Source organism: Cardiocondyla obscurior, linkage group LG24, assembly GCF_019399895.1.
Source record: "Cardiocondyla obscurior isolate alpha-2009 linkage group LG24, Cobs3.1, whole genome shotgun sequence".
Lineage (NCBI taxonomy): Eukaryota > Metazoa > Arthropoda > Insecta > Hymenoptera > Formicidae > Cardiocondyla > Cardiocondyla obscurior.
The window spans coordinates 1,248,243-1,267,406 of NC_091887.1; positions in this window are offsets into that span (position 1 = coordinate 1,248,243).

Below are 19,164 nucleotides of genomic sequence, written 5' to 3' on the forward strand. Positions count from 1 at the left end.
GGCGATTAATCTCTGCGTTCTTAAACAGTCTTTAACAGCCAAAACATTTCTCTCTATATATCATTACGTTGATATATTTCTTCTCGATTGCAACGTCTTAATTATTAATTCCGTTACTAGGGAGCTTCGTAAATAATTAAATAAGCAATGGCTAGTGTTGCAACGGGCAACCAAATGACAAATATAAAATAAATACATCGCTTTTTTTAAATAGAGACAAAGTATTAGACATAGAAATTTCGTAGCTGGAGAGGAAGCGATTATCATTTTCGTATGGTCTTAAAAATCGTTCGTTGCCTTTGAGCTTTCGAGATCCTCCTCGTGAAAGTCACGTTCACCTTTCGAGGGAAGGCGAGGTGACTTCGCGGCCGCACGCGTACACGCGCGTATTTTATCGTCCGCGCGTAAATGACCTTAGCACAAGCCTGCGAGTACTTTCCTCGGTAATCTTTCCCCGGCGTCGACACGGCCGCCCGTCATTTCGACCGGCATCGAGAAAGCTTCGAGAAAGTCACCCACGAGCCATCGTCGATCATATTTATTCTCGGGGGAGAAACGCCGTGTAGGTTGCCAAGTGCGAGGATCCTTTTTAACCGCTTAGTGTCGCTTTTTTTTTTTTTTATTTCTCCGACTCATCGACTCGCTCGGAAATCAAAAGAGGATGAGAGCGCCGGACCGAGTCGGTCTCGAATGTTAAATCGCGAGCGCGCACGCCGCGGCCGCTTCTCCCAAGCTACCCATCCGCATTGTCTACCCGGTGAAAGGAAGTCTGGAAGGTGTGTGCCGCGGCGCCGTCTACGGATTTACATAGGAATGAAGCACTTCCTGCTTTTATTCTTGACTCGGCGATTACGCTCCTGGCTATATCCGCTTTTTCGAATGTATCTACGGTGCGGCACCACGCGTGATACTGCAACTGCCGTAAATAGAACGGCGCGGTAATAAACCGTGGAGCGCGTTTAACGGGAGAAACGGGCTTCTTGCGCGCCGAGTCATCGGACTTGGACTCGGCGGTTTTTTGTCGGACCCCGGACTTCGGGCGTCGAAACCATCGTTAACTCGCTCAGACGCGCCCAACCCTTTCGGTAACGGCGAAAAGAGACGGCTGACCGGATGAGAGGTAACTGGTCGACCCGTTAATCCGTCTCGGCATAGAACCGCGAAGGACTGCGCCGCGGCCTTCGATCGAGTGCCCGTTAAAATAAATAAAAAAAAAAGAAAGAAAAAATAAAAAAAGAAAAAAATTTGCGGCGAGATAAAAGATATTAAAATTGCGCTACATCAATTACACGGCTCTGCGGCAATCTCCCCGACCGATCGGTTGATCCTAAGCGGTATCGTTAGCTATCGCCGGAGTTATCGTCGGAAGTGGCGCGTGCATGCAACCGGAGATAGATACGTGGACGCGCGGGGGATCTCCACGGGACGTGCGATCGTATCTACCGTGGTATTTAGATCGGCCAGCCTCCGGACTCAGTCTGCCGCTCAGTCAAAAACTTCCTCTCGTCCCTCTCGGTCGGAGTCCGATCAGAATCGAGGCGTTCATACGCTCATTCAGCCCTTTCCCATTGTTCGTCTCGCGCGCCGGCAGCTCCGGCCAGACCTGTCTGACGCGAATTATCGGGGGACCCGATTTAAGTCTGGTTAACGAACGCGCCCGGTCATCCCTCGGCTGTTGAACCAGGCAGAGATAAATTTAGGGCAATCGCATCGAGCTTTATTTTGCGTTCTACTGAAAATTCAACAAAAAAAGGAAAAAAAAAAGAACATTAAAATTTTTAATTAAAATATTATAATTTTATATATGAATTTACGTTCGTCGAAGTAACACGCTGTTGTGATTACACAGCGGATGGAAGAGAGATACGCGAAAGAAGTGACTGCTGTTACACCACGAGACTTTATCGCGATCGAAAAATCCCTTATCGCGGAGCAGCCTGGCCGGGGCTGCGTTTGATCTCTTCGAAAAGCCGGTATTTACGTCCTCGTTTAGCCGTCCATTGTTTCCGTGGCTATGCAGCACGGCCGAGGGAAGGCCCGTCTAACGGCCGATGTAGGTTATCGCGAAACAGGATTTTAATCTGACAATGCGCAACCTACTTTCGTATATGTGCAACAACGCCGTGATTCAAACTCACGGGATGGAAACGGGCAAACTCCTTTACGCGAGCGAATAATAACCGGCCGTGATCTCCGAATGAGATCGTAACTTTTGTTTAATCTCCAGCCGAACACCGGTCAGGTTTGACTAAAGGACCCCATTACGTTTTATTTGCCTTATCTCGCGATAGCTGGCCGACAGCGGTTTTCTCGGGCAACTGCATTATTTAACTAATGAATCAGTAAGCCGCGATAGTTACTCCTATCTGCCCCGAACAGCTGACGTTGCTTAATGTCTTTGTGATCGACGAATCGCTTTTCATCCGTACGATTTATCAGTCAAAATCATATATTCCAAATTACAAGCTATTTTCCTTCGGGATTTCCCTCTCTCGTTTGCCCGGCCTTCAAACATATTTTGTGTGTTTTCTCACCGCGGTGTCGTTAGTGCCGCACGAATAATTTTCGTCCAATCTTGCGTGATATATAAGGTATCGACATGCGAAGTAGATATATGCCGCTATAAATTATTGAAGGAAATGAATAGTCGAAGTTACGAGGAAAGCCTTTCAAATGTCATGTTGACCTAAATTGCTTAAGCCGCGCGATCAAAGCTTTTTATAATAGAATTTTTACATACATATTTAATAATTGATTGATTCTCTTATTTTGTATTATTAAAATTTATACGCCGCCGTTACGAGCTCTCGAAATCTTGGGGATGCGTAGGTTTTCTTATTTTCTAAAAATACATAAATCCCGATAGATATCCGTCGTTATGTATAAGACAATCGCACAATGCGACCAGTTTCTTTTTTATTTTTTTTTTTTTATACTTTATTAGTACGATTTATTTAATTTAATTTCTCAGAGCGCGTTTCCAACATTCCGTCAAGTTACGGCGCGAAAAGTAACTTTACTTTTCAGTGCACGGCGCAGTATTACGAATTTTATGAAGTACAAAGCCCGATAAATAATACTAGCAGCCTTCGTTATATCAGACCGCGAGAAGGTAACGCGACGTTTTATTTCTTCAGTTCGCTGATATTCACATGGTCGGCAAGATAAACGTCTGACATAAGGGACCTTCGGAATATCATTACGGCGCAAAAATCGTGAAACAAGAAAAGCTTCTTCTTCTTCTTCTTTTTTTTTTTATTTTTTTATTTTTTTTTATCGACCCTACCTCGTAAAATCTCGCGGGGCGCAGTCGTTACACGCGTAAGCGCTATTGAGAAGGACGATTTTATCGCGGATGTATCCCCGAGGGAGCAACAATTTTGTAGAATCTATACATAGATTTATGCACGCCGCGCTAAAAGTCAAAGCGGCGCGCGGAAATAGAATAGAATAGAATAACGCTTTATTATTAGCAGTATAGAGTCCAAGTTCCGCCAGGTCGTACGCGCGCGAAATTAGATCGAGTGTAATATACGAACTAAATGGCACGTGCGGTTTAAAATTGGAGTAAAATAAACAGTGGGAGGGCAATTTTTTTTTTCTTCTTCCCTAATAGTCGTAAATTATTCTTTAACTTAACAACTTGCAAAAAGTTAAATTGACAAGTCATGTTTCGTTCACGAGAGAGGGAAAGAATTCCGGAAGTATATCGCACAGGTGCGCGCTCGAATGTATTCCGTCTCTTGTATTTAACTGAAAAAAAAAGAAAAAAAAAAAGAAGAAGCTAAGAGTACGTACAGAAGACGTCGAGTATGAACGGAATGCGAGGTGAACGGTCGTGGACTGTCTAACGAGCCGGAAACCGGACGTGCCGCGTAAGAATCGTACAAGAATCGAGTTAGCGGACAGTCCTGAACTTGTCGAAGCGGTTCGACTTCCGTCCCGACGCAAGAGCGAGACATTTGATTCCGTTTACTTGTTTCCCCTTCTGCTTCTCTCTCCGCGTTCGTTCTTTCATCGTCGGAAACCGGAAGTCCGTGTATACGCATTCGCGATTAGCGCAGACTTGCGTAAACGACGATTAATATTCGTCTGGTTAAACCCGACATTCGTAAAAAATAAGCAACACCAACACGCGAGCCAAGCTGGGCAGAAAATTGGAAAGAAAATTTGAATTAAAATAGAGCTGATAATTTTTTTTCTTCTTTTTTTTTTCTTCCCTCCTCGAAGCTTTAAAATATTAAATAAAATGGAATTTCTAAATGGAAATGATATTCGCGCGGCTAGACTGTGAAAAATATGAAAGTTCTTTCCCGACAAAATGAAAATGCCAGAATAGGTAAGAGAACAATAATAAAAGGGCGTCCATTCGCCTTATCATTCGGGCCGCAATATAATCGCCGCGCGGGAATAGCACGCCGCTTGAAGATGCAGCCGCGCGTCGCGTCCAGAGTGTTACATAGATTGCGCGGGTCGGTTGATATCGCGGATGCCATCTCGGCACGTATAATACGTATACTTTCTAATTCCGTTGCGCGAGAACGCTTCTTCTCGGTGGGTATTCGCGAGGAAGAGAGGAAACAAATTGCATCATTACGTAAAGTCGTTAAGGCCTTCCTATATTAAAATGCAATGGATCGGTCGTATCGGCGGCGACCGCGTGCTCCGCCGTCCGATGCGTGCGCGGGCCGAAGCACGCGGCCCGCGTAAGCGGTCATCTACATGCGAAACGCAGCCGCGACGGTGCAGAGGAGAGAGCGAGCGAGAGGGTAAAAGAGTACGCGAGTCGAGAGGATACACGCTCGCACGCCCGGAAGTTGTACGAATTTGTACATCCTGCGCGCGTATCGCGCGGGCGAAACGACGCGCCGCCTGCGAAGTACCATTTTTTTCTTTTTTTTTTTTCTGGAACAACATTACAGCCGTGTACCTATTCACGACCGCATCGTTTCGCTAACTGGCGACCATTTATATATATTAACGCAATTGTATTTATTTAAGGCGGTATTCGTCGTAAATATCGACAGACATTTTTAGAAGCGAGAGATTTTACGAAATTGTTTTTGTCGCGTTACTTAACGAGCGAAGATTACGGACTAGCGTCTTGAATTAATTTATCGGAATTTTTTTTTCGCACAAATGTGGAGCGGAAGCGAGAGGAGAAGGACCGGGAAGGCGTCCACGTGCCGTGAAATTGCTTGCGGATGGAATTTAACGATCATTGACACTCGCGCGGACATATCGCGTTAAAGAAGGACGTTTTTCTGCACAGTCAATCCTCTGTCTCTTTGCCCCTCCGCCCTGCCGGAGTTCGCGGACCCCCGTATTCGGCATCGTCGTCCAACGACCGTGGTCGTTGGCGCGTGGCGGTGCTAATGAACTTCAGCAGCACGTTGCCCAAAAGCACGTGGTAATCTCGCATGCGTGCGTGAAGGTGCGCGGTGATTCCGGAAGCCAAATAAACTAAACTGCGAAGTTCGAAATCCCTCGCAGCTACGAATCCTTCGCTCCACTCCGACAGTTCGAATTTCGCAATATCGTTAATAATACATTTTATCAGATTTGTCTACATCCGGGCTTAATAATTCATAACGCGGCCGCTGCGACTCTGAGTTAATTCTAAAAACAGGCCGGAACGGCTAGGCAGTTTTGTTGAAAGTCTTGAACGAAGGACAGTGATAAAAGTAATATTAATTAAATTCCGCGCGTTAATTAATCGATAAGCAGTAAATTAAGTATGAGGGAATCTTAGTACAATTATAATAAAAATATTTTTATTTTTTTTTTTTTAAATACGTGGCGAGTTTATCATATATATAAATTTAAAAATTGCGTATTGAACGTTCATATCTTTTTCTTATTTTTTTTTTCACGTAACGTTTATTTCTAAGAGCTTCCACAAATTTCGCTATCTCGTTGGACTTCCCCAACAAAAAGATGGAAATTTCTGGTTGTAAAAAATCCAATTTACGATTAAGAGATCTTTAAGATTGTAAATTTACTATGCAGACAGTCATCTCGCGTAAAAAAACCGACTCTAATCGTCAATGAATCTGTCATCGTGCCTCTTCGTAATGGCCGAGCGTTTTCTTTGCAAAGCGACCCGACGGCTGCGAGCAGCGGACGACGAAAATATCGCTTATGATCGCGATTTCAGACAATCTTTGTGTACGCGAACACGCATTTCGGGGTTTCTTGCGCCATATTTCAGTCGCATCGCCGGCAGAGACGTGACTCTCCTCAAAATCCCTCCGTAATCGAACGGGAAATCCAAGAAGTGGACTCGAACAGTCGTCGGTACGTACCGCCGGGGAATAACAATGAAGAGAGACAATAGTAATGGAATTATCTTACGGATAGTCGTTCTCCCGTTGGCAGTACAATCGCCATCGAGACCGAATCTCAAGTGCGTTCTCTCTCCCTCTCTCTTTCCCTTTCGAAACCGGTCCAACTCGGGCCTCGTCGTTCATCCGATGGCGCGTGGCTAGGTGCTAATGAACTCTCCGTGAGTCACGTTTTAAAAAAGACAAAGACGGGCGAGAGGACACAACCGTTGCGCGCGGCGACCACGGAAACGCGAGAATCCCGAAACCCAAAGTTGCCGAATACGCAAATTAGCGGCGTTCCTCGCAGTGCATTCGTGTCTTTTCGAATTCTTTTCTCTTATCTCACCTCCCCTCCCCTCTCTCTCCCTCTTTTATTTTATTTTTTTTTTCCTTCTTTAACAGAATCCGCGCGTGCAGCGAGAAATTCTTCTCGCGCTCTTCGTGCGTTAATGCTTCTCAAGAGAAAATAGAAGAACTCCCCGGAGTTCGCGAAAGTTGAGGAAAATCGTACTTATAAGCCGGGTTGTTGTTTACAGTTTGATCACGACTTCTTTATCAAGAAAATATCCGGCTCTCCCCTACGATGTGGATGCTGGAAATTTTAGTGGCAATATTTTTCGTTTAAATGATGAACTTTATAAAACAAACTGCAACAACTTGGCTCGACACAATCAAAACAAAGAGCCGGAATTTCGACGTAATTATCAAGCTTCGAGAGGATTAAGTTTTAAAATTTCGTGACAGAAATACTTGCGTCTTCTTCTTTTTTTTTTCCTTTTTGAAATAATTGCGTTTTAAATGACCGATCGGTCGATCTGGACGACGACGCGGGAAGATCAACGGCGAAACGTTAAAATAGCGATGTATCAAAGACGGTCGTGGAGAAAAAGAGAACACCGCCGTAAAAGAATGCGAAATAACGGGAGGGGACGGGTGCGCGGATGTTGGAATGAAAAATAATCACTCGATCGACTCGAATTAAAGAGAATCCCTCGGTTGGACATCGATCTCACTTTGGTTACCACCCGTGGGCAGCCGATAGTAATTAATCAGCCCGCGCGGTGCACACCGATAATTAGAGGTACCGATCGACGGGCAATTAATACGCCTCTTAACCGCGATCGGCGATCGATCATGGAAATGTTATTCCCGCGGGGTGAGCGGGGGGAAAGGGGAGGAGAGGGAAGGGGGTGAAAACTCGCGGGTTACAGTGACAGCGGATTAGCATGCATTAAAGGTAAAGTTCGGGGAAAGTAGCTTCTAATGTCAGGCACGGTAAAGCGGACGGGCGGGCGAGCAATTTTCTGCGGAATTAAAAATTTAGAGCTCTCAATTTGCCGACAGCTCATAAACCGCGTTGGCATAGTTGAACCTTTGCAAGTGCTCGCCAAGACTAACGCGAGCGAAACCGAGCATATAGTCGAGGTCTAAAAATAACGCTCGCGCGCAATTAATATAGTATACCATATACCCTGCACGTTTTTTCTTCTCTCTCTCTCTCCCTCTCCCTTTTGTTCGGACATAAGTTTAATCACGGGCATTAATTTTTGACGCTTATTCGTTCCGCGTATCTATCTATCGCGCTTCGCGGAAGCCCGTTCGCGGGATTAATTTTTAACGCTTTGATTGCGAGAACCGGCAGATTCCTTCTCGCCAAGTTTAGTCACCATCTGGACGACGAATAAATGAAAGAAATTTAGAAGGGAAAAAAAATTCTGTTTCGCTGATTATAAGAGAAACTGCAGCAACGGTGAAACGACGAATGTGACAAACGGCGTCGTAGGCGCGCAATTCGATCCTAAACCAAAACGTTATTTTAAAATCCTAGATTCCCCTTTTTTTTTTCTTTTTTTTTTTCGCGTCTATACTTGCGCGCCGTATCCGTTGGGAGAATAAAAATTCATCGAATATTAAAGTCGCCAGGGACGTCCCGTCCTCGAGTCTCTCGACTAGAAGAGCGCCATCGAAATTGACGGCAAAAAGTCTGTCGATCAAACTGTCGAACCCTTTCGAGAGGGACTATTAGTGGCTATATTTTTCCATCGATCGGCCCGTGCCTCGGGTCGGAAGAGCTTCTTACCGGAAATAGAAAGTCAAAAAGATTCTACGCGACCGCGGCTGTCCGACATTGTTTTCTGAAAAAATAACGGAAGCGCAGACGTTTCTGGCCGCGTGTATACGACGAAAGGAAATACCGAACATCTTTATCTCTTCCCTCCCCGCTTCTTTCTCTCGCCGTTCTTTCCGCCTCTTTTTCTGGACATGCACCTTCCTTTCTCGTGCATAACGCATCCGCTGGATTCTTCGCTCGCCTTCGCGAGTTCAAAAACCTTCCTGCGCGTGTGGCTTCTACGGAAATGGCTTCGAACCACCAAGCGCAAGAAACGTCAAATTTCTAACTCGCACGGAAAAAAAAAAAAAAAAAGACCCGGCGATCGAACTTTTAGCAGTAAAATTGTTAAAGCGTCGCGATTAAATTTAACAAATGAACGTCATTTATAGCCGACCACAGTCGCGTATATAATTTTTTTCCAATTATCATAACACAAAATTATATCTCGCACATTATAAATTGTAATAATTTACAGTTTCGGATATTTATTACTTCTGCCGTGCGCCGCAAGATTTATGTTATGGCACGTAAGACGGACGCTTACGGGAAATGCGCTTATATATCAAAGGCGGATAACGTGGATGTATTTTATAAGTCAAAGAATTCTTTTCGGGGACGTCTGAAGTAGACCGCACACCTGATTCCACGGCGATTCGTTATCCTGACAGTTTAAAGGGTAAGGGGAGGAAAGGGGGAGGGGAGATATTTCGATCCCGATATCGCGTCCGCGTGTGATATTTCCACCGAAAAGTCAATCGCGGCGCATAGATGGGGAAACGCCTCCGATTGAACGTGCCTCACATACGTCAATCAGCATACTCAAAATGGAAAGATAAACGCAGTTCGCGTTTCATATTCGTTCCCTCGGCGTTTCCCGTCGTAACAGTTAGATTACTCGAGTCGCGACGGCGCAACATTTCAATAAAGACGTCTTTCGCTCCGCCGTGTCTCGTGCAATGAATGCTGATCGAGACAAGCATCATCCGTAAGTAGGAAGTAAAGGACGGCGTGGGAGGCGCGGGAGGGACGGGGGGGAGGGAGAAAAGAAAGCCGGGGAGATGTATAACGTCAGAAATGCGCGGCGGCTTGCTCGAAAACCCGGCACACGAATGCATCGGCAGACTTGATGGAGTATTGAGAACTTGGCGGAGAAAGGTGGCCGCGAGGGGAGAAGGAAACCGTAGTGGTTAAACTCAGGCAATGAGAATCCAATGAGGGGATATAAGCCCGCCGTAAACAGATGCCTTTGAAAATATCGGGTACGGGGAGACATGAAAGCAAGACGAACGAAATACTCGTTAATTAACGACATTGTTGTAATATCATTTAATGCCGGGTAAGGTTTCTCTGTTATTCGGTATTTTTGCCGCGCGCGGGCGCGCCCTCGCGTTTCTTGCGCCGGGAAAAAAAATTATTATATTCGTGCGTCGGTAGGTCGCGATAACTAAATATCGAAGCGTTTTCGGCGAGAGTGACGGGGTTACGGTTTTTGCGAAGCGCCGTTCGAGGATCCGCGGCTAAGAAATAAGTGGATAACGGAAGAAATGACGCTGCGGTGCGCGTCAGCGGGACCCCCGACCCCTTCGGTGCCCGTTCGCGAACGTGTTCTCCGACTCCGCAGACGTATCTCGAGTAGTACTCGGTAGGAAGGATGACCGTAACAGAGGAAGAAGATGGGGTGGGTGGCTCGAAGCAGTTACCGATACGGTCGCGGCTGGAGGAGAAGATGAAGAAGTAGGAGGGTGGGGCTCGTGAGGGGACGAAGGGGGTCAGTTTTTTCCGTTTTTATCGGAAGGAAAGAGTGGCTCTCCGTAATGGAGTCCAGGCACGTATCCGTCGTGCACACGCCAGCAGAGCCCGCGGCTTTTCCAGTCACCCGACCCACCCTTCGTGTCTCACCCTCGTACTCGAATCCCGCGAATTTCTCTCCCTCTTCCATCGCGCTCTCTCTTTCTCTCCTCATCGCTTTCATTCTGTTCTGCTCTCACGATTGCCCCTCGTTCCCTCCCGCATCTGCACCTGCAAGTTGACAGACCGACATTGGATCCCCTCGTACACGAACACACCCTTGCGTAAGTTACACGACGAGTAAACGCGCTCGTTGAGGTATCTTATAGAATTTCCAGCGCTCGTCGTGCTCGATCATAATCGCCCTTGTAATCCTGCTGGCGATAGAGAGGAAAAAAGATACGCTGAGTGGGCAGTACGCGACCGTATTTCACGTACGTCAGTGGATACTAATGTTTCACCAAATCGACTGAAGGCATTTCAAAAATGCACGCACGAAACGGATTTGATAGAAAAAAAATTTAAGCATCAGAGTAAAAAAAAAAGAAAGAAAAAAAAAATTAGTTCCTCGTAGGAGATAATATTCATCTTTGTCCAGTCCATTTGTATCGATTAAAAACTATTTGACATTTAATAATTTTTAACAACGTTTTACGGATGTATTTTATTTTTCATGCATGCATGCTTTAAGCACTTCTCGTTCTTTTAAATATGATTTAAATATATCGCGATCATGGCGCGGATGAACATTTGCAATCGTCTCTTATGTTACGCGCTTCGAGATAACGTCCAAAATTTCCTCCTCCAATTTGCCCGCTCGTATTACACGAAAAACTAAAAAAAAAAATCGTAGCTGCTTCGGCGAAAAGAGAAAGATCGCTCGGAATCGACCTGACGCGCGTACGGTCCTCGCTCGTCGATCATCTTAACGTTTGCGAACGGACGGACCAATCGGCCGCATGAAAACTCGATTTGTTCTAATAAACGATCCGCGATAAATTTCTCCCACGGTCCGCCTAACAACGGCCTCTTAACGACTTCATCTGACGACATTCTCCGGTCGTCGAGAAAGGAAAAATCGTCGCGCGGGAACAAGCGTGGCCTTAATCGGCAGCAAGCCCAATAGATACAAATAGCCTAACGCGGTTTATGGCGGGCCGCCTAGTGAATCCGGGACATTGATAAAAACACCGGCACGGTAAAAGAGCGTCGACGGTGAACTTGGCAGGACTCGCCGCTTAAAGGTTTCGACTTTCCATTTTTGCGCGGTCCCGCATCCGGCCGAGAGTATCAATCACTGAAACTTTAATAACTCAATTCCCCAGTCGAACTGATAAATTACGGCACGAGCCGCCGAGTCTTGCGATTTCGTTATAGGACGACAATTTTTCGATCGACAATCGCGCGCCGGGAGAGTGCTCGATTCGCGCGGCCAATATTCATTTTTCTTTCCCCGATCCGCACTTTTTTATTTCTCTGTTTATACCAATCAAACTTGCTATTTGTCGTAGCTGATAAACTGTACAAGCCTGTCAGCAATATTCGTGCCGGTGCGCGTAGTGTAAAGATCCGCTTTTTTTTTTTTTTTTTTTTATAATATTTTTTTCCTCGCTTGTCTCGATGAATGTTTTCGACGCGCGGGACCAGCCGGATTCTATTTGGTGGCCGCTTAAAAAAAGAGAGAGAGAGAAAGGGAGAGAGGGAGAGAGAAAGCTAGAAAAATCACCCGCACACGCGAAAACGAGGAGCGACCGGAAAAAAAGAGAGGAAAGTGCGAACGCTGTGCGTCACGGTGAGCTTTTAATACTGCCTGACGAGCGCATGTTTAAAGGCTTACCCGCGCGCGTCATCGACGGATTGTCGTGAAACCGATCGGATACAATAAGCGCCACATGCGGCGTGATTACGTGAAAATACAGGAGACCGAGCGCTCTCGCGTTTACGACTGTTTCCCGGTAATTTTTTTTTTCTTTTTTCTTTTTTTTTTTTTAGGAGCGCCGTCGTGACATCGAGAATTTTATAGACACCATAAAGCGTATATACACGCGCGTTTAAGTGAAGATATGCCACGATTGATTAAGGAGAACGACGTCCGTTTTCAAAGTACGTGCGTAACACTCAAAAACTTTATGGCGTCGTTACTTTACACGATCAGCGAGTATCGCGACTTTTTTTACGCGTCTGTCAATTATGACGATTTCTGCTGGAGGTACTAACTGCTTCTCGATTTTGATTTACAAGCTGGACTTAAATAAAAGAATAAAAAATAAAAAAAATAAAAAAATAAAAGAAAACACTTTAAATATAAAATAAGTATTGTACGTTAAAAAATGTAGCGAGCTAATTAAAATATTATCTTTATCTGAACAACGACGTACTCATGCTGTGACGGAATAAATCTACCCAGCAGGGATCGTGGCCGGCAATCTTCGCCATGTTAGAACGGTGTCGTGAAAATTCGCTTTGTCTTCTATTTTTTTTTTTTCTTTCTTTTCCCCTCGCGCCGCTGTTCATGCGCAACTTTTATTCCCCGTCGGTGGCGGGAAGGAAGAAAACTGGGTGGTTTGTAGGTCGTTAAAAAGGCGATCCCCGGCGCTGGTAACGTCATCTTGGGCCGACATTAACGTCGGTGAGCCGTGAGGAGTACATAATGTTGCGTTAACTCGGCACCCGAGGGGAGATGGATGAGCGGTACGCGTCGCAACTTTAATTTTTTCCCCCGGGGCGGCGGGGCTGCTTTTGGGTTAACCCGACTTGCCCACCCCTTCGGCAGCCAGAAGGGCCAGAAGAACTTTTTAAAACGCAAAGTCGGGCGGGGTACTGGAGGGGAGGAGGGTGGCGGATCTAAGGATACCGACGACTCTTTCTTTCGGAGAGCGACGCGAAATAAAAAGAGAGAGAGAGAAAGAGAGCGCGGCGGATATACGTGCGCGACATCGCGAAGCTCGTTATAATGCTCCGCGAGCTCACTTCATTTCTTATTACTGGGAACTGCGGCACGGGACTGCGGAACATGACGTACGCGAACTTGTAGAGCAAACGGCGGAGAGAGCCTAATGGCTGCTAACGAAAATTGGACAGCGATGAGTACTTTGAGCCAAGTCTCGGCCGTGAGAAGCGAAACGTAGGGACTCGAGGCAGACTCCACTTTGGTCTTCAAGATAGTTCGATTAAGACGGCGCACGAAAGCGTTAATTCACACGCGGATATTTAATCTGCTAAAAGCAATGCTCGGTCATATTACGCGGGCTGTTTTTCTGCGCTTTCACTGCGCGCCTTTTCCGGGCGACAGCGCGGCCCTCGAAGAGCACCGCCATTAATTTCGTTAACTGAATTAAAATTAAATCGAATTGAAATCAATCGGCGAAATTTCGATCGGCGGCACGTTCGAGATTATAAATCCCGTTATAATACCCCAAAGTAAAATTAGCGATTTGCATAACTTGGCAAATGGCGCCAGATTACGGGATGAAATCCCCAAGGCGCGATGCTTGAGGCAGTGCCCTAACTTTCATCATCAGTCTTCCCTTCATTTTTCGCCCTTCCTATATGGAAGCTCACGGTTTATAAAAAAGAAAAAAAAAAAAAAAGAAAAGGAAGGAAAAAAAAATAAGAGAGCCACGCCTGTTCCTTTGCCAATCAATCATTGTCAATCGATCGATCTATCTGCGCCCGAAAATTCTTTCTGATCAAAGTAGTGAGCGCTATATGCTTTGATAACCTATCTAAGACGTACGAGCGGAGTCTCGCTCAAATAAAATGATTAAATATCCTGCTTAGTCTCAAATAATTAAAAAAAAAATTTTTTTTATTGAATTTATAATTTCAATCGATTAAAATTATTAAATGTAATTAATTCAAGTTACCATAATTTTTATTTTTATTGTAATATAATTATTATATTGCTGGCGATACACGCTCAAGGGTGTAGTTTTCATAAAATTAACGAGGCGTGCGGTGGGACGTCTTTCTGATCTTTGATATCCCGGTAGGCTTCGCATTTGGCAGCACAGACCCGCGACCGCTCTCGCATGAACGGGCCCGTCGCGCGAAAGTCACAGCGACCAGAAGGTAACCGGCATTTCAACATCCATATGGCGAGAGGTTTAATCCGCCAGAAATGGCACGTCTTATATTACGTATTTCGCGAGCCGTGCCCAATTCCTTTTCCCCGCGACCTACATTCTCACACGCTGAAAGATTCATTTTGCCAAGTTGTCAATAATTCGTTTTGAACATTTCGCGAGCTTAAAACGGCAGATTTGTCGGATATGCGGAGCGAATCGAGTTGACCATTTCGAAAACCGTTATACGCGCAACAAAATATCTCGGGCTTGTTAATTCTTTTTTTTTTCCCCTCTTTTTTTTTAAATATTTTTTTTATTGCAACATTGCTCAAAAATCAATTTTCGTCAAACGCAGCCCTGAGCGCGGCTTCGAACGCGCGCGCGTTCGATTTGATAACAAAAGTGCGGTTTAATCACTCAAAAATGCAGTTATTCACCCTTTCGGGATGCCCGGTGGAAATTGTGCATGTCTGTAAACCACCAATTCACGTCGGCAGATCGAGCGACGGTGCCGTCGATGGCAACCGGAATGCATTCGCGCTTATTGAAGAGCACGCTTACGCCAGTGGGACGCATTCGCTATAAATAGCCGTGTTTTGCCACGAGTTTTGCGCGTAATGCGTGCAGGCACGCGTGTCGCGATTGACCGTACCGCGCGAACACGTATGTGAAAGCGTAAATACACGTTGCGCGGATGCACGTTAAAGGAGCGGTGGGCCGGTGACGTCAGTCGCCGCGGATTGACGTCGTGCAATTGGAACTCGTCGATGCTAATGGGCCTGGTCAAAGGCAAGGCGGCGGTAGAAGCCGCTCCGCCGAGCGAGCCCGTGGAAGCTATTCGCATTTTCCTAAGTGACGTAACGAAGAGTAACACGACGACGTATCGATTCCCGAGCAAATAGAAATTTAAGCGACACGAGCGATATAATGTATAAATTGTTCTTAATTCTCGACGCACGTTGAGGCGTCGAGACTCGAAAGCCAGAAAGAGGACGCGGTCTCGAATATTAATTTTCTTGGCAACGCGTTGTCGGACCTTCGGTCTCTTTTAGAAAGGATTCTATGGTAGGCTTCGTTCCTCAGAATGGCTAGATCGTGATTTCGTGGATCGGTGCCGAATCGCGGTCGGCAAACGCGGGGCAATTAATTTCGACAGGTCGCAACGCAGTCGGGTCGCCGCGATTTTCGATGGAGCCGACGACAAAGAGTCGAGTTAATCGTCGGCGAGCCAGCGCGGACGCCGCGAAAATACGGTCGATTGGTTTTCCACCGGGCGGCAAGTAAATATTTTAAAAAGTAGGTTGCGCTCGGTAATTTGCGGCGCGGACGAGGCACACGTACACGTGCAGCCCGGCGTTTTTCCGCCGGCATTTACCGTGTACGTGTGCGGGGCGCGCACTCGTGTTTCGTCCACGTGGAGGGTGGTAGATCGATTGTCCTTGCCTCTCAAGGCTGCTGTACCCGCGGGGGTTGGGTCGGAATAGAATTTATAGCATACGCCGCTGGCATATTAATAGAACCGACAACAACACGGCGACACATCCAGGCGGTGGGGCCGCTGCCAATCCAATTTACACGACGCGACGTGCCGGTACGCGAGTGACGAAAATAAGAGTCGCGTGACGGCGATGCGCCACGCAACGTTTTGATCGTCGGTCCGACGTGCGATGATCGGTCCTCGTCGGTTACCGCGAACTCGCGTCGATTTGATCTACGGGGTCCGAGGGGGAGGAGGGTCGCCGAGGCGCAAGCTGCATCTGTCCGCGCGGCGTTAAACACGCGTGAGGAATTTGCTCGTTATCAACGACGCGCACGTGTAATAGTCGGTACGCGCGGCGCATGTTCCCGGCTCTGCGTGTGCGGGCCTCGGGCGGCGCGAGGCCACTCGTTAACGTGTAATTAAAACCATCCTCGTATACCAAGCTCGCAGTCACACGTGGCGGCACATCCTCGTGGTCATCGACTAGAAAACAGTATGACTGATGACGTAAACGCGTCGCGTACACGCGTTATGACAGGCGATTCCCATGGGAGGCACGGCCCGGCCCCTCCCCCGGCACCCGCGATTAACGTAATCGTTTCCCGTCTCATGGTCAAAGCCATCGGCTGCGTCCGCGCGCGGCACCCGCGAGTTTCTCTTCCGGCGCGCTTCTCGCCGAGTCGAAACGAGGTATCGTCCGGTCATGTTGACGAGGAAATATTGGACAACGTGGCCGGGCGAGCTCGGTTATACTGTACCAGGATTTTCTTTACAGTATGGCTACTTGCTAGACAGAGCGGGCGTAAATATCTCAAGCGCTCACGCGAGAGCTGACAAGCTGGATCAGTACTTATTATACAGGGAGCTCTATAATGGGACTCTAACTTGAGGCGGGAGGGGGGCGAGGGGAGGGAAGAGAAGATGACAACGTGGTCGTACTGTGCTATGAATTTTCGTACAGTAATGCAGTATGCGCGCCATATATGTCGCGTCACGCATACAGGGATCCCACTACGTACTAATACGCGCTCGTTCCGAATTTCTACGTGCCAGTCTCGTCTCGCTACTACGACGTATAGATCACGTCGGGGTCTGTGACACATACAAGAGAGTGCGGGAGGAGATTACTATGCGGGGGACTATAAATCGCACTCGATGCGACGTGCTCGCGCGCTCGTAAGCGTTTAAAATGCATTTCATACATCCGCCGGAGCGCGTAACTCGCCAATGGATTTCGTGTGAATTCGCTTTGGAAATTACGGGTTAATTCGGGCGCGCGTCGACGGCGAAAACGCCCACGGCAAAAAGTCGGATAACTGTTTATAATCGGGTTAAATATCGCTCCGTTTTCGCCCCGATACCGCGTCCAATTAAAAATGGAATCGATAATTTGGTATACTTAAAAAAAAAAAAAGTAAAAAAAAAAAAAGAAAAAAAGGGACTGATAATATGTATATGACGTTCGCGAGCCACATGGCCATTTTTCGCGCCGTTCTCCGACGTGGCTGGCTGTGTAGTCGATAATTAGCGGCGCGGTCTGCCAAATGCAATTATTTCGCGGCGGCGAAATTGGCAGGAAATCACGTTTAATCCTCGCGGGGAAATAAAGAAAACCCTACCTCCCGGCGGAGAATCATTTTCGTGCATTATGGTATACCATGACGCATTATGATGCATTATTATGCATCATGACGCATTAGGATGCGCTATTGCGCGCTGGTAGCGCGCTTTGTACGGTGCGGCGATGTTGGCCAGTAATGCTATAAGTCTTTCATAAATTATGGGATGGTGCAAAAGTATCGCTTTGCCACGCGCGTTATCGTAGATATTTAATTGCGGTTTTCGCCGATTTTCCACGACTTAAAATTATTCGATTAAGGACTTGACTCGTATTTTATATCGATAATTCAAATATTTTTACACACGTAAAAAAAAATAATACAATTTAAAATATATTTTCGATCAAAAGTATAAATAGAAATTTTAGAACGACATGTAATATGTCTTCCCGAGTGCCACGTAATACAACGAAATCTGAGATAGCCATCTTTATTCGATTATAGCGCATTTCAGTGCATGAAGGCCGTCAACAATTATGCAAATTACGTCTGATAATCTCGCGGATGTGACGAAACGCAAACGTTTGCAATTTCGCGCAAATCCATACTCGATTTCAGTAATATCGCGAGATAATGACAATGTTGGGTGCGTAAAGGCGCAAACTCGCGGCTGTCGCCCGAGAGAATGAAAGAGGAAGCGAGGGAGCGAGAAAAAAAAGAGAGAGAGAGAGAGAGAGAGAGAGAGAGCAGCATCCTTTCTTTACTCCGATGCAACGCATCGTAGCGCGACGCTTTACGCTTACCCATGCATACATACAGGAAAAGGAGAACAAGATCGAGCATACAAGGTGACTCGGGAAGAAGGGAAGTCGGTGCGCCCACCCTCCGGAAACGACGTCTAAAGCCTGATGTTAGTGCAGGCTTGCGTGCCGTCTCGAGCAGCGTGTACCGGCTGCATCAAACTGCACATTATTCCTCGCTACTATGTTACGCGGTGTTGCAGCGGAAAATCTCCCTAGATGCGCTGCTGATGCGGCAAGAAATTATTTTCTTTTTCTTTCATCGACTTTATAATACCGCGGGGCGATTTGAATAACACGGGTCCCTTTTAAGACGCGAATTAATTATCGGCGTGTAAAAGTTATTGAATTTTAAATAGGCTGTCGCGCTCTCAAGAGGCACTCTACGCGTATTTAAACCGCGACGGCAATGGGCTAAAAGCAGCGTCGGCTAATTTGTAAGAGGTTATTATTTTTTTTTTTCTTTTTTTTTATCGACGCAACAAAACAGCTGTGTGTGTATGCGTGTGCCTGCAACTTGAATTCCAACACCGTTATTTACTGAATTGCCCAAAAATGCACTCGCGTCGCGGCGGTGCAGCGTTCGCGTGCCGAGTTGACTATGAATGCATCGGGTTTCGCTTACGCGACACTATTAATTAATGAATCCGCCGGGCGAGGAGCAACGAGAAACGAGAAAGCTCGTTTTCTCCGCGAGCGTCCATTTACTTCGGCCTTCCTCCCCCTCTCTTCTCATTCTCGCTCTTCATTTCTTTTATTTATACAACGTGATTAACCTGTCAAAACTTGTAACGATTGCCAGCATCGGCGGTGATATCGAGAATTAAGTATCCTCCCGCTAATTACGATCAATTAGCGGCTGATTCGCGGACTCTTTTCTCCGTTACCGCAAAAGTAATATCCGCTTAAGAGACGCTCTTTTAATTAATCGCTAATTACCGGCTGACAATTTTAATCAAGAATCCCTCTGTTAATTGGCGCGGGGTACTTTCCTACCTCGCGGTATATTTTGGACGAGGCGCGGAAAAGGA